Consider the following 13,819-nt stretch of genomic DNA (forward strand, 5'->3'; position numbering starts at 1 on the left):
TTTTACATGAAATATATCCTACTTCTTTAGTGCTAGTGGTAGGCAAAGTTTTTTTAACAAAACTTCTTTGGCAATTTGAAAAGTCTGCTGCTGATTTAGAAAAAAAAATGCCGAAGTTCTTATTTTTTTATAAATTTTATTTACGTCTTGATGTAATTTTCTTTTGAAATCTAGTTGTGAGTTAATGTATGTATTCCAAACACAAACGCAAAGCTAGCTCGCATTTTGTTTGTCTTTTTATATAAACTGGCACCGCTTACCCTTTTCGTTGTTCTAGTAATATAATCTACTGCTTTATAATAAAAGTCTGAATATACCGTTTTAGCATATGCTTATTTAATTTAGTTTTTGATAAAGTTTTTTTTCAAAACTGTATGGATCAATTGAAGGTATTTTTTGTGTTTTTTTTACCATAACGAACCAAACCGATACCGATATTTGTTTTTTTAATGGTTTTTTTTATAAATTTCATTGAAAACAGAGTTGTATTCGCAATAGAATATCTTTTTGGTATCGTAAGCTATAGCGAGTGTCAGCGCCGTACTAGTATCGTGACGACCCGAACTGGTATCATTCGAACAATATCGTTACCAGTACCGGTATTTGTTTTTTATTTTATCTCCTTCAGCTGTCATACCTAGTGCCTATACCTACCGCGTAATGAATTGAACCCACTTCTTTTTGTTATCCCCCCATTTTTTCAATTCATGCATTCCGTAAAAAAGGTTGACGGATTCATGCATATTACTCAATTGATTAACATAATAGTTTGAAAAAAAAATTTCTTTAAAAAAAGGAATACTTTATGATATAAAATAAAATAGAAATAGATATATTACCACTTGTTTTTTTTTAACGGAGCTTGGATACTTCAATGTAGTAGTCCAACTAAGACAACCATAAATTCTTCTAATTGATAATAGTAATCCTAATCCCCTCTAAAACGGATCTAATTGCACTTCACGCTCCAAATTTTTGATGATGAAATGAATCTTTCGTGGACGAAACAGAGGATATCTCGAAAATACCGACTAAATTTTAGAAGCAACCCGTAATTCCACTGGTTATAAACTATGAAAGGTATATTGTTATTATATATATTACAATTGTCAAAAATCAGTTGGCTCACAAGTTTACTATTCACTACTTCATCCCATGCATAATTAGTTATACATTGTGATATTTATGTTGTATCTTAATGGATTTTAAACCAACTACCTTTCTATTTGTTTAATATTTACACCATTTGTATCACCGTTTTCGATTAATAACGCCGATTCACCTTTGTGAACAGTTGCCGCCTTTTCTTGCCTCTCCGACCATTTGTCTACATTTAAATGTTACGACGATTAGGGCGCCTTCATGGTGCCGGATGGTTAATCGGAATGTCGGTGGTGTTGCCCATCTTAAACCTCCGTCGCCGGAAAAGCTCTGTACGGTAAGCAGCAAACATAGACTGGGTTTGGTAATTACCTTGTAGATTTTTCTAATGCTGGTATTATTCTATGCTTTGGGTCTGTACTTAAGCTTAGGGTTTCAAGTTCTTGGCTTACAAAATGTTTTATTGTTTGCAGATATTTTGTTTGACTTTTAATGAATCATAGATTAACTAGGATGTATACCCGCGCTTCGCGGCTATAGCGTGTAATTGTGAGGAGTTGTTACACTAGAGTATTATAGATATTTGAAAGTTTTGCTGCATATTGCTAAAAGCATACATAATATTTTGTTTCATGTTGTAAATGCATATATTGCAATTGAAGCCTACATGGCTTTGTTTCAAAAAGTGCTTGCTGGTGCATGTATTTATTTGGACGGTCTTGTTGTTGATCGAAGATTGCCTCCCGTGGCTGTTTGATAAATTGTGGTTGACTTTGTCTTCAAAAAGTTGTTGAAGTTCTTTGTGTAGTTTGTTGTTGGGCCTATGATTGTTCAAAAAGTGTGCTTAGGCCCTTTATATCGTTGTTGCTAGACCTTTGCCTTCTTGATTTGGTGATGGTCGTCTGTTCAAAATCATTTTGAAGTTAGTACTTGATGTGCTATAATTTTTTAGGTGGTGGTTATAATATTTACCTGGAGAGTATGGTGGTGGTCTCTTCATTGCATTTGTTTTTGATGGTGTTAGTGGGTCGACGATTATTTTTGTTGCTCTGTTTACTGCCATCGATTTGTCCTTCTTGATAGTCATCTGCAGTTGGCATTGTTGTCCTTAAAGTGTGATGATTTCGTTGGGGATGAGTTTTGTGTCTTTGTATTCTCGTTTTATAATCATTTCTTCACATGTTATTTCCAGCATGTCTGTCATTGCCTCATCAAAGAAGATTGCCTTTCCAGTCGTGTCTTTGTCTTTGATGATGGTGTTTACGCAGTACCTACATTTGGTAATGTTGATTTAAGTGGTCTAGGACTGAAAATTAAAGGTAAGGGTTTAGTCATTAAATGTCTTTATTACTACTTTGTTAATGTGTTTTCTTACATGCATTTGACTCCGTAGTCATCCCGATGGTCTAAGCATACGAACTTGGAATTTTCATGAAGGTGTGCTCTTTGGTTGCAGTTGTTACAGTTTACATAGGCCCAAGCTTTGTCATGATCAAATTGTGTTAAAGTAACGTTGCATGCTCCTTTGTTTTGCTGGCAAAAGTGGTTATTCGACAATCATAGATTTTGTTATAGTGATTTTGTGTGTTTTGTAACTTACAGTGGTACTGTCTGGATTCTTTTGCAGCATCTGAGCGAGAGTTATGATTGGTTGTGACTGGAACGTCCTTGGCTCTTCTCCAATTTCTTTGAACCTACACAAGGCGAAATTGGGCATGTGTAAGGTTTATTTGTTTTTTATTAAAATAGATTTCAGTTACTATTAAGTGATATGGTATATGTGTTTTAGATTACCTGTTGATGTATTGTTGCAGGTCTGGTATCGAAGGGTTTATGGAGACTGCGGTTGCTGATGTTGACTCCAGCCGTGGCTCACCTAAACCAAGGCGATTAATACTGGTAATCTTTCCAACTTGGCTCTCCAACATAAAATAAAAACATTACTTGGGAACCAATTATTACCATTTTGAACACAGCAATAACATTAATTTTAAAATGTACATATAAATTGCTTTATACAATATATAGATATATAAAACGGCAGTTTTGAGTTTATGAGGCTTAAATCATTGATAAAAAGGATTGCAGTTTTTGAAAGCTGGAAATCGAGTCATTACACCATTTTTTTTAAAAAAATTTATCAAACGTTTCTCTTTCAACTGCACAAAAAATCATAAATCCATAACATGAAGCGGGCTAGGTGAGTCGGAGATAATTAATCATAAAAAACTTCAAAATGAAGTAGAAAAAATATTGTCTGTTCTGGAGTATTAAAATTGAGTAAAAGTTACATGTTGTACAACTGACCTTGTGTCGAGTACTGTCACCTTCCGCAGACATTTGTTATTTCTTGGTATTTCGTTACCTATGTGCTCGATGCGGCCGATGTAATCTGCATTTATTTTTCATGAGCGTCATCACTGATGTGTAGGCCAGGTGACATATTAGTAGGATCTAGTTCATAATACCTGTTAATGGTTTAATTCTCCGTGCTTGCTGCTGGGTTTTTTGGATCATGGATTCTTTTAGTTAACGATGCGTATGGTGTGAAGTTGTAATAAAAGGTTGGGATGCTAGTGTCATTTATTGGGGTGAAGGTTGCCTTGAGACCAAATTTGATTGATGCATCATGTGGGACAACTCTCATTTGCCTCCTTGCTTCAGTTGGAATGTATTTGGACACAGCATAGCAACATTGAACTTTTATGAGCTGATCGAAGTGACTCAGGTGGTCTGAGTTTGTAATGGCTTCGATGGCGTCACCCTGAAAGTTGTTAATATGTGTTAATGTGTTGGATAATGTTTTATTAATTAAGGATGTGGTGATTCATTACTGTACATGGGCATCTACAAAGATGTAGCTGAGTTCTTCTTTCTTGTTATCCACTTTTTCAAAACTCGGATGTGTATTTCCTTAGATGGTGAGTTGGCTGCAATTTCACTGATTTGGCCTACTGATGATGACCTGCATATGAATGTTAGTTAATCATTGCATTTTAAAATTGTTTCTAAGAGAAAGGATTTTATACATGTTATATATAACAAACAACCTAATAGTATAAAGTACAAAATGAGTTAAAAGATCTTGAAATAAGAGTGTGATGGTTGGTATATTATGACTTGATCTTCTTGAAATAGATAGTGGGAAAATAGAAGCAAATTAGGGCAGGGGTGTCGCTTTTAACTAAAACTTGAATAGCAAACTGAACATGATTCAACACGAACCCGTTTAAGATTGAACCTGAACAACCTGGACTTTACCTAAGTTTAATCAGGTTAACCCGAATTTATGTTAAAAAGATTGTCATTTATATGCATACATATATAATCAATCAAAAGCCCATTTTTCTTTCTATACTTGTTTGTTTTTCTGTTTTTTTATGTATATATGATTTTGTTATGTGAATATGACGATCTGACACTTGTTTTTTACTTTGGCTTTGACCTTGTGCTTATTAAATTTGGCATTTTTTTATATTTAACATTTTATGCTTATTACCTAATAAATACATGCTAATTGAAATGAGTAATCAAATGTTACCTTGTTCTTTCTAACTTTATTTGTTTAAATAATTAAACATTATTTTGATTAATGTGGTTAAAGAAAATCATTTGAAATGAGTAATCAAATGTTACCTTGTTCTTTCTAACTTTATTTGTTTAAATAATTAAACATTATTTTGATTAATGTGGTTAAAGAAAATCATTACGCACTTGGCTTTTTTTTATTTACAATTATGGATGCCCTTAGATGTTGATGACAATTTTCATTATTATCACCATATAGTTGTTAATGACAACTAATCTTTTCTTAACAACCAGTGAATTTGCTCTTCTCTCACAATTAGCTATTATTCTACTGTTATAGGTTTCACCACCCTTGCAACAGTGTGTATATCTAGGATAGACATTTTCTTAAAAGGTATAAAATGTTAAAGCCAAAGAAATTGATAAGTGAGGGTCCAAAACAGTATAAAAGCTAAGCTAACGCGCTACAAAAAGTAATAAAAAATGGCAGACAAATGTGCAAAGTAACCTAAAAGGTAAACATCTAGTAAATAAAAAAAACACATGCGAATGTTAAAGAGTATGTAAACACACATAACACGCCAATAAAGACCAAACCATTAACGAAAGAAACTGTAAGTAACAATTACCTCGACGACGATGAACTCATAATGCAAGCAGCTTTCCAACACACGAACCAACTGCAGTAACAACAATTTAATTTAAAGATGCAATGAAAATAAACAACAAAATTGTCTTTAGATTATACATTTTTCAAAATAAAAATTAGTATCAGACCCACTTACAATCTACTGTACATATTGCAGGGAAAATGACAAAACCTTTAAACGGTTAATTAATCAAATAATGAATTTGAACCTTGCAAATGAGGTCTACGTTAATGGCCAAAGCTTGGGCTTAAACCTATGTTTTTCCTTTTGTTATTATTGTTCTATAGATAAAGAAATGCATATAGTAGAAAGCTTACAACTAACTATTCTGTAATAATGCTATTGGTAAACATGGCCCATTAGCAATACAACTATTTTGACTCATAAGCTAACAGAAATAAGAAACTTGTATTGAACTATTATAAAGTAATAATCGTTATTTGACAAAAGAAGCTAAAGCATAGGTGAAATAAAAGAAACGAACATAAACAGACCACCTAATGTAGAAGCCAAAGCATAGGTGACCGCTTAATATAAGAAATGCAGCAACACAGCAAGAAACTGTGAGTATTTAACTCCCTTAAGCACCAAAGTAAATGTATTGTCAAACATAGCCATAATTTTAAATAAACGAAAATGTCCTCAACTCTTTTATTCTCAAAGAATATATATGGCAAATACAGTTATGTAGGTTACTAATCTACCTAAAGCTTTTAACCTAATTTGGCCAATTAACCCAAAACACAAAACTTCCAGCACCAACGTTTGAAAATAATAAGAAATTGTAACCTAATCGACCACATACTGTACGAAACGCAGCAAGAGTGCAACCCAATTTAAGTAAGAAAGAGAACAGATAACCAGAAAGTACTCACCGAAGCGGACACAAAACCCCAAACCAAATGCAATTGAACCTGAAAAAACCAAACAAATGTCAGCGGTGTGAAGAAAATGGAGCAACAATTTAGGAAGATGTTATTTTATTATGCAAAAGCACAACGAAACCGGAACAATTGCAATTGATAATGAAGGCAGATGAAATACTGCCAAGGAGCACTTCAAACTCTTGTAAGTCACGCTTGAAATATGCTATCAGTAGAATATATATTATTTCCTGTGTTTAAGTTTTTAACCGATGACTCATCAGCGGGCTCATCTATGTATGCGGTGATGGAAACATTTAGAAGACAGACATGATGTGATGAGATAATCCTAGATCGTCTTTAGGCGTGGCAGAATCGGAGGACGGAAAATGTGAATTTCGTCACTTACAACCTCTATGATAGCCGCGACGGTCTAATAATAAAATCTAAGCTAAATAGGTCATTTAGTAATGAGTTTCACATATTGTTTTGTCTCACATGGTTATTCTTCCGTTTCTTTTGTGCGTATGTTTTGATGTGGGTTATCACCTGTAACCTCTATTGTGGCACAATCAAACAAATATGTGTTCTTTCCGTTTAGTTTAACATGCCAGTCATAATGAGCAGACTTAGTTATTTTTCATATGTTTTATGTTTTGATATAATTTTTGTTAGTTAATGCATATGCGTTGTTTAACGTTTTCATTTGATTTAACAGTCCCGCCGTAACGCGCAGGTCCTAAAACTATTTATTATTATTTAGTCATAAGACACAATTGTTTTTTTAACTGGGCCTTATCGAACTGGGCTTTTAGACACCGGGCTTTAGACGGTATCTATGCCCTGCAACTCTGCAAGTCTACACAACTGACAACTCTATAAACAAATGTCTTTTTTGAGTTTTCTAATGTTTTTTCTTCTAGTGCTGAAAAGTTTAAGGCAGATATAAACTGAAATCAAACGGTCCAATTATTATTAGGGATGAGCGTTTTTTATACGGGTATCGATTGGTACCAGTACCGTACCGAATTCGGTACCGATTTGGTACCATTGGTACCGAATCAGTACCAAGTTTTGACTTTTCGGTATCGGTATGGTACCGGTACGGTACCGGTATTTCCCAATTTTTTTACGAAATACCGGTACTGTACCGGTACCAAACCGAACATTTCGGTACCGGTACCAACTATTTCCGAATTTCGGGATTTTCGGGATCGGTACCGGTCGGTACCCGTACCATCTGAGCTCATCCCTAATTATTATACTATATATTAAAGGAACGTGAAGTGCTATAGTAGAGTTTAAGTTTGTGCAAATTCAGTCTCTTGAGATTTGGACTATACATTAGCAGACTTTGTGTTTGTACTTTGTACACAGTTGATCCCTTGAGATTTAGAATGTACATTAGTAGACTTTAGGTTTGTACACATTTGATCCCTTGAGATTAGAAATGCATATTTTGGATTATCTTGACTTATTAGGTGCTAACACTTTGCTAATAGCAGTAGAAAGTCACAAGCTTGCTCTTAGATACGTAAAAGTACAAACCGCCGCGAAGCAAAGGTGGAATACCCTAGTTTATATTATTAAGGACTTGGATAAATTTCGTTCAATGTATATTCAATTATATAAATTGATAAATATAATATTCTAAATTGTCATACTAAAATGTTTCACGTTTAAATCTTAAAAATATATAAATTTCAATTTGAAACCATTTTCTTGACCGGTTTTGGTCAGTTTTTGGCCGGTTCGAGTCAGGTCAATCGGTTTCCATGGTGACGATTACAGACCGCTCCTGAACCTACGGTTTTAATCGTTTTCAAACCGGTTTGTTTTGTTCCAGGTTGCCAGTTTGATTCAGAAACAATTTTTGGGCACCTCTACATTATAGTAGTTGGTCACCAAGTGTGTAAACGTTAAATAGATTAAAAAGAAGAAAACATGAATTTAAATCAAACCATAACTATCTTTACAAATCTGAGAACCATTGAGCTAACATAACATAAATTCAGCATGCATATAAGTTATTTAATAAGCTATTACAATTTTGCGGTCACCAATTTCTATTTGCTATTCATGATTAGTATGAATATCATATTGGTTCAGTTCTTAATATTTTTAGTAATAGTAAGTCAAGTTCTTCTCTTATACATTCTGAATATAACACGTTGAAGTGTTGAACTGAATATAGATTCTGTAAGAATTATTCAATTTTATGTTTCCACGAGGGTTTTCAATTCATGTTAGGTTTTTTTAATTCATCAATTTTATAGGTTTCGGTAAATATTATTAGTACCTCATATACATCTTTATGAACCTCCGGTAAATGATGAGGTTCTAAAATATCTTTCAAGTGGCAAGTGGTTTGAGTAATGAACACTTTGGATTTTCTAAAGTAGATCCCAAAGTTCGATCCTCCTTTTCAAAAACAATAAATAATTATCATTTAGGCCATAATCAAGCTCTGGCTGGTCCTACACTCCTACACATGTGACCCACAATCACAAAAATAATTATAACAGACTTGTCATATTTTTAGAATTGTGAAACTATTATAACTACTCTAATATGAGTTCGGGTTAGTTTTTAGTCGAACTCACAAGCATGTTTAGCTAAATGTGTTCACATCCTAGTCGAACCAACATATTCACATGAATTCATTAAGAAAGTACCTTGTGATATAGCTTAGAGGTCGTTTATTTACATTAAAATTTAGAAAGCAAAACTACAAAAGAAGAAGAGTATTATGTTTCATGGTTAGACGCTGTCACTCTATACATATATATTTGTATTCAAGGATGTACATTACAATTATAGTATTAATATACACAAGAATAATATAAAATATAATTTTTTAGGTTAAACGTGTTATGTTCATATCGTACCATAAAAATTCATACAATTTTCAAGGTCATGTGTCTAACGCAAATTTTAACATTGTGTTCGAGTCTATGTCATGTTCGAACCCATTTAACACCCCTAGTGAAAATGGGGTAGCTCCCTCTTAGCAAAGAGGAGGATACACTTGAACGAAAATGATTGTGGTTCAATGGGTTAAGTTCATATAAGAAGTTTGATTTTCTTAAAAAGGTTAGGAAGGAGGGTATTTTTGTCTTAACACTTTTATATCAAAACCCACTTACATTAATTTCAAAAACCCACTTACATAAAACCTACTTACATCTTCACTCATCTCCTACATCCACCACCACTCCACCGCCCACCGCCACCACACCCGTCACCCACCGCCACCACCTCGCCGGAAAAGTCTGAAAAAAACACAATGGAAAACACTATGAAAAACACAATAGAAAAAGACACTGTGAAAAAACAACACACAATGATAAAAAACAATAAAAAACACAATTGTATGACACAATGTAAAAAACACAATGAAAAATATTATTGTATAACACAATTTGTAAAAAACCCACTATTTTTTTTTAATTTTTATATTACAATATGGTACTCATATTAAAGATAAAAAGACACCGTTATTATGATGAATTTGTTTTTCAATTAAAAAATGTCGTAAAAAAAAAGTTATGGACGTTTTAAAATGATGGGGAAATTTGGCATGTGCCTTGCATGTGGAGAGAGAAAGTAAACAAATGTGTTATTCCTTTTATACCATTCCCCTTACGTTCACATTTGATTTCCCTTAAACTAATCTCAACCCTCCATGTTCAAAATCAATGGCCAAGATTACTTCTTATCTTTCCTACAAAAACTATACTTCATATTATAACCTAACCCTTGGTTCAATATAAATTTTTGAAAAATTGAATTTCTTTAAGATTTACTCAAAAGTTTTGATATTGGTTAATTGGTGAAGATAGTGACGAATCATAGCAAAATACTCAAGTATTTGGTTTTTGGTTAATATGTTATGTTTAAGTTGACATGTTTAACTTGCTTAAGTAAATGATTCATGCTAGAGAACATATTCAAACCATTTAAGTAAACACGTCAACCCGTTTATTACCCTCAACCCAACGGTGTAAATGAGCTGACCCGAGTTATCATAAACTTAAGTTAAACTTAAGAGAGCTCCAACCAACTCAAGTCATATGCAATTTTTCAAACTCGAGTTCAGTACATTTATTATTTATTAACTATTTCAATACTTTGCACATATATAAATATAAGTACGTGTGTGCATATATAATTATATTTACTCATAATCTATATCATTTACTTATTTTTATTATAAATATATAATAAGACTTATTGTGTAAATACATATTAAATAAAAACTATTATATTTTTACAACTAAGTTGCACGTTTAAACTCACGAGCCTAGTCAAGCTAGGTATATGAAACTTTGGCTCGAACTCGTTTGTTAGATGAGCTCAAATCTTGGCTCGGGCTCATTTAAGCATAGGGGTGGTGCAAATGAGCCGACATGCTCGCAAACTACTCGAGATTGACTCGTGAAAAAGCTCGACCGAGCCGAGCTTAATCGAGCCCGAGCCCGAGCTCGAGCTCACGCCTAAAAGTAAGCTCGTTTAATGAACGAGCCTGAGCTTCACTTATCGAGCTCGAGTCGGCTGACACGTCTAAAAGAGTGTCATTTATATAATTTTTATAATATATATACTTGTAAAAAAATAACTAAATAATATATATTATTATATATAATAATTTATAAGTTTGGTGCCGCAAAGCTTCTGTTGGGCCACTTTGCGGCACCCTATTGGTAGTATTTTTTTTGTTTTCTTTTTTAAGTTTCGGCTCGTAATAAGCATAATGAAAACCTACCGAATGTGAATTTTGTTTTTGTTTTAGTTACGATATCGTGTCGAATGCCACGAAAACCGACCGAATTTGCGTTAACTCACCACATTTTGCTTTAGTTCCAGTACCGTAACGAAAACCGACCGAATGCTTACTTTTGTTTGTTTTAGTTCCGGTATCGTAACAAACATGACAGAAACTGATTGATTTTGTGTAGACTCAACCGTCTGGTAAATACTAGTTATGTTATATTTAAAATTATAATTGAAAAAATATATATAATAATACTTATAAAGATGTAAAAAGTAAAGGAGCCAAGATCAAGCTTGAAAAACTACTCACAAACCAAGCTCAAGCTTTAGAAATAAGATCGAAATGAGCTGAGCTCGAGCTCTGTGTAAGTTAAACAAGCCAAGCTTGAGCCCAGTCGAGCCGCATCCCTAAATTTAAGCATGACTCGGTTAAGTTACATGGGTCATGTTTAAGTTTTGCATGGGCCATGTTTAAGTTTTGCATGGGCCATGTTTAAGTTACAAAAGTGTGTGTCTGGGTTAAGGTTGATGTAATTGACACATATATATAATATTATCCTTGTTCAGGTTCAATAATTCAACCCGTCAACCCAGAACCGTCAATCTGACACGACTATATTACTTGATCCCACCCAGGAGAAAGAGCCTAGCCCCACCCTAAATAGTCATTCAACATATTCACCCATTCTACATCTAGAAACCGAACCAGATTCTACCAACATATTACCAAAAGAAACACACATTAAATGCACTTCTTATATACATTAATAAAATTACCCTCTTTTTAGCATAGTTGGTATATAGTACATCAAATTAAAAAAAAAACCAAACAAACTGATGACATCTTTTAATGCTTTATTATTATTTCCTTTATGACAGCAAAACAAACATTATGATGCAATGGGTCATTTCACTAATGCTCCAGTACCAAACACTATATCAAGATCTAATGGGGAACATATTTTGTTGTAAACAATAATACCATGAACATGTTGCACATGTTAAGCATGTGCCTTACCTAATTTGAACATAAATTGTGCACTTCGATGGATTTTCTTGTCCACCACCCTAAGCCACCCTTAATGTATGTCAAATCAAATAATTACCATAGTATCAATATCTAAGCCCCTATGAAAGCAAATAATAAAATTTAAGTCAACTTGAACCTCTTTATGAATTTATGCAGTTTATTGGCACAAGTAAGCACACAAAAGATATGAAAAGAAAAGAAAAAAAAAACAAAAACAAAACTAAAGAGGCTGCAAATTATGAAAGTACCAAACTTGACTTACAACAATGTTTAAGAAAAAAAGATTAAATTTACCTATGGTTAAGTCTTCAACAACCCATCACAGCTCAATTGTAAACAAACACTCCAGAATTCTCCTTCACACCAACAACCTTCCAGTCCAAAACACCATCTTTGACCCCTGATTTTGGACTCCAAGAGTTCAGAACAATGGTCTCACCTTCTGGACCCCTTTGACCACCAACCACCAGAAGCCGTTGACCACACGCTTTAAACGCCAAACCCCAACCGTTCGATGAATCAGCCCTAACCGGAAGCCTTCCCAACACACCCCATGTCTTGTTAACTTTATTATACTTCTTAACCATATTACTCAAATACTCAACCGCGTATACCTCATCACTAACGACCGCCACAAGCGGCGGTGCTTGTGCAGCCCGGTTCACATTCGGGTACATCCCGTCTATCTTTCTCCATTTTCTCGTTTTCAAATCAAACTCTTCCCCACAAGTTAACGAATCGTTGGGATTCGTCATCCCTCCTATCACATAAAATTTCTCATCCATAAAAAACCCCGAGCATAACCTACGTGGCGAATGCATATTAGGCAGCATTTCCCATTTACCAGTAGACGAATCATACAACTCGGCAGAGCTTAAAATATTCCCATTTTGATCACTTCCACCCGCGACAATAGCAATCGACCCAAACGTCCCCGACCCAAACAAACACCTCGGATGATTCATCCTCTCACATTTAACCCACCCTCTTCGAATCAAACTATACTTCCATATCGCAAACTCAAAAAGCTCCCTTCCGAAAACCAATAACTCACTACCAACCGCCAACGACTCCTTATCTGCGTGATTAAAACACTCGTCACACGGGATCTTTGGCAGTCTCATCCAGTTATTCGTTACCGGATCAAACCCCTCCCACCCTCTAGGATCAGAAACCATGTACACCCAATGCTCTACTATCCCCAACTGTTTCCTTAACTCATACAAATAACCCTTGTCCATAAGCAACTTAAACCGCGTATTTAACGACGACAACAAAGCGTAGTCGAACCGACACACCCATGCAAGACAAATCAAAGCAACATCATCACATATTCCAGGAAGAAGAGAATCATTTAATCCTTCTTCTTCATTGTTCTTCCTCCTTTTTATTCCAATTCCAATTCCTTGTTCCTCCAACAAATATTCGGAGACCGAGTTTAAGCTATTCATGTTTAAACTTTATGTATACCCAAAACCAAACCAAACCAAAAAATTTCAACAACAAATCCCCAAATTCCAATTTGCTATACCCTTTATCCAATTGTGACTAAATCATGTATCTAATAACCTTCCAGGCCTTGAACCGATCAAAAGCCATCTAAAAGGTTATAACCTTTCAATAATAATATGAATGGAAGAAAACCTGGAGTGAGATTGAATTGAATCAGTCATTTCAACGGTTGATAATGAAGATCTGAATAGAATAAAACATGGGTTTAATAGCTTTAGATCTCACCGTGAAAGCATCGTGCCGGAATAAGTTAAGATTGGATCTCGGAAGTCAGCGCCGGCGAGCGTGCAGTTGCGGACATCTTGATTGAATCCTGTTATATTATTATTATTATTATATCTATATCTGTATGTATGTGAGAG

The 13,819-nt window shown here is 34.3% G+C and overlaps 1 pseudogene; it reads right to left on the reverse strand.

Moving 5' to 3' along the window:
- Window positions 1-12,129: 12,129 nt before the first annotated feature.
- Window positions 12,130-13,483, reverse strand: LOC143583466 (F-box/kelch-repeat protein At5g60570 pseudogene; annotated as a pseudogene).
- Between the last annotated feature and the right edge of the window lie 336 nt (window positions 13,484-13,819).

The sequence above is a fragment of the Bidens hawaiensis genome, unplaced genomic scaffold, assembly GCF_021521415.1.
Source record: "Bidens hawaiensis isolate Kalapana, Puna unplaced genomic scaffold, B.hawaiensis_p1.1 tig00032405_1, whole genome shotgun sequence".
In the NCBI taxonomy this organism is placed as follows: Eukaryota; Viridiplantae; Streptophyta; class Magnoliopsida; order Asterales; family Asteraceae; genus Bidens; species Bidens hawaiensis.